Here is a 2608-nt window from a genome sequence, read left to right as displayed (position 1 = left end):
TTGGTCAACCAACCCGCTTGAGCTTTCAGATGCCCCCCACCACAGCCAACATCTCACTGGAACTAACTGACCCATGGTGATTCCATCCCATATAAATGATTCCATTTATATGAATTTCAAAAACAAAGTCAAGACTAATATGAAGTCAGAAGTCACAAAAGCAGTTACTTTTCAAGGATTGCCCAGTGACTGGGAAAGGGCATAAGACAATTTTCTTGGGTGTCAGAAATGTTCCCTGTCTTGATCCGGGTTCACTGAGTTGTACACAAGATTTATGCATGTCACTATACGCTATACCTCATTAAAACCTGTCTAAATGCCCTGCTAAAGCTTATCATTCTAATGGCACAGAAAGGATATAGACAGCAACAGTGCCACAGCCAACATAAAAGCAAGAACACATTCCCAGTGGGCCTCCTTTGGCTTTTGGAGACAATACCACGACAGCTGAAATGCAGGTGTGCAGGGATCAGCACTAAACTAATGTCTGCTTTAGTGCCAACTTTAGTTGGTACACAAAACAGCTAAACCACTTTCATTAAGCTACAAGTAAGTAGGCCTGTAAGAATAATATTTCTGTCATTTATGTTGCTGCCCTATCAAATTTACATGAAATAATTATAAACTTGGATTTTTTAAAACACACATCAAAATATAATTATCCTTTAATTACCTGTTTGAAATTCAACAGTTAAAGTAAATACCCTGGAGTTATGTAAAAGAATGAAGACACGTGGACTGTATTTGGCCCATCTAAGTAGTCAGATTAGACGAGTAGTAATCACATACATATAGGTAATGAGATCAATGTTGTAGGTTCTAGCCTTGCACGAGTCAGTTCCATGCAGAAAACTAATGCCCTGTGACATAGGCAAAACAATGCTTCTTGTTGTCTAACAGCTTTACTTATAAAAATAAAAAGAGAGAAGAGAAGAAACTAATAGGAGTGAAAGTTACATAACCACTATAAGCACAATGATTTAAAGTGTACTGGATTGTTACCATAATTATTGTTAATATCATTAAATAAATCAATGAACGCTCCCTGATTCCATATGATAAAATCAGCAGGATACCATATAGAAACTAAAATTAGACTTGGGTTATGAAAATGCAGAAGGAAAAAAACTAGCAGAGAAATTTGGCCAAATTGATAAACTCAAGAACTTTGTCTCAATAAAGACTATTCATATCTTCTTTTTTATATATTTAGATTGTATTCTTCTGTCTTCCCCATACTCCAGCAATCTACATTAATAGATTCCCAAATCTACTTGATAGGTTTGTTGTAGATATTAAATGAGATAATGTAGTAAATAAAAGAAACTTAGAAAAATTATTCACTTAGAATTCGGTAAATACCTTAAAGTTACAATATGACTACTGACAAACTTAACTGAAGTTTGTTTTCTAAGACTACTAGATTTGTCCCAACTAAGATTAGTACTTTAAAAAAAAAGCGATACTTAGAAGTAAAAATTTGAGATCGATCCATAATACAACTTCATGCACCTAACTTGCTATGAGAAATTACTGAGCTACTCAAGATTGACTTGAAAGTGATTCAAATTCCACACTAACGTAAACAGCTTGTGAAAGATGATTCACACTCAATACAAAGCAAAAGGTGAGGTGAATCATGAGAAGACACAGACAAAGTGGAACCAGAGCTTGAAGAATAACTGGCTGAGATAAGGAAAGTCATCAAGGAGAGGGCATATGAGTTGGGTTTTAAAAGACAGACAGAATTAGAATAAGCAGCATTATGATAGGCTTCATTTAAAAAAAAAGCAACAGCATATGCCTTCGTGACCGCAATGAAATAATTATATGTGTAATTATTTATTTAACAACTCTCTCCCCAACTAGACTTCACGTTCTAGAGGGGTGAGACTATCATTTTTACAACTGTCTCTCCAGTTCCTAGCAGAGCATCTGGTACACAGTAGACATTCAGTAAATGTTTATTGAATAAATAAATAACAAAGAGGCAGGAAAGTAAAAAATTGCCTAGAAAATAAAGAAAAAATGGACATGAAGATCAAAAGATTATTCAGGGCCAAATCACAGAAGACCTTGAAAATCAAACTAAGAAATTTTTACTTTATTTGGTTGGTAATAAGGAGTCACTGAAGTTTTTAAGGAGTACAGTGACATAACTAGGTCTGTGCTTAGAAAGTATATCTAAAAGCAGTACATACAGTAGATTATTAAAAGTGAGACAATTAAAGCGATCAGAAGATCATTACAGGAGTCTAGATCAAAGACGACAAGAACCTGAACTAGAATAAAAGCAGTGGAATGAAAAGTAAAAAATAATAATAATCACAGAGATATTACACTGATAATACCAATAGGGCAATCAGTCATCCATTCCACCAACATCTTTTGAGCACCTCTTGTGTATCTACCAGACACTGCGCAAGGAGCTGGCCATATGAAAAAATAAATATGCTGTAGTCCTTTACCTCAAAGAGCTGACAATCTCTCTGAGTCATCCCAGTAGGGAAAATTAATTGAAGACATAATAAACAAAGAAAGGAAGAAGTCAAAGACTCTCTTAAGTTTTGAGTCTAGATGACTAGGAGGATGCACACACCATGTGCGG

The 2608-nt window shown here is 35.0% G+C and overlaps 1 protein-coding gene across 7 annotated transcripts in view; it reads right to left on the bottom strand.

The window, feature by feature from the left end:
• Window positions 1–2608, bottom strand: part of ANKS1B (ankyrin repeat and sterile alpha motif domain containing 1B) — an 831972-nt gene that overhangs the window by 805223 nt on the left and 24141 nt on the right. The gene's annotated exons all lie outside the window — the stretch shown is intronic.

The sequence above is a fragment of the Pteropus alecto genome, unplaced genomic scaffold (genome assembly GCF_000325575.1).
Source record: "Pteropus alecto unplaced genomic scaffold, ASM32557v1 scaffold94, whole genome shotgun sequence".
In the NCBI taxonomy this organism is placed as follows: Eukaryota; Metazoa; Chordata; class Mammalia; order Chiroptera; family Pteropodidae; genus Pteropus; species Pteropus alecto.
The sequence above is the reverse complement of the archived record's forward strand: the minus strand, read 5'-3'. Positions and strand labels throughout refer to the sequence as shown.